A 620-nucleotide genomic window follows, 5' to 3' on the forward strand; every position below is an offset into this window, starting at 1 on the left:
GAATCTCGTTTCCTCCTCGCCTCCCCACCGCTCTCTCTCTCTGTCTGCAAAAGATGAAAAGAAATACAAAATCAACGGACGAACTTCTTGCCTGTTAGCGAGGTCTCTTCCAAGCGGTGAAGCGAGTTTTACTTCTTTCAGAATTCTATTTCAACCTATTTCTTTCTCTCCCTTCCCTTTTTGAGCCCAAACGCAGGAGTTCACGCAGCAATACGGACAAGTCCCCGCGGAGAGTGGCTAAGGAACAGCAACAATTGGGGCATGCTCTTCTGACGCGTTTTGGGCGCCTTTTTACAGCTGTTTTTTTGCGCCGAGACGAGAGTAGAGGGAGGCAAGGGGGGGGGAGGCTGGAGATAAGAAGGATGTAGAAAGGGAAGTCTGAAGGATGCCAAGGATACGAAGGATGTGAGGCAAGGACGGCGAGGTGCAGTAGGGATTGTCCATAAGTAAAACAAGAATAACACACACAAACACATGTATAACATATGTTTGTAAATATATGTATGATATATGATACGAAGACACGTGCAAATGAACACGCGCCAAGTCACACAAAGTTCTCAATCCTTATAGATTAGAAGGGACCTGCATCGAAGCCTAAGAACACTGGATGGCTGGAA

Source organism: Penaeus monodon, chromosome 25 (assembly GCF_015228065.2).
Source record: "Penaeus monodon isolate SGIC_2016 chromosome 25, NSTDA_Pmon_1, whole genome shotgun sequence".
Classification (NCBI taxonomy): domain Eukaryota; kingdom Metazoa; phylum Arthropoda; class Malacostraca; order Decapoda; family Penaeidae; genus Penaeus; species Penaeus monodon.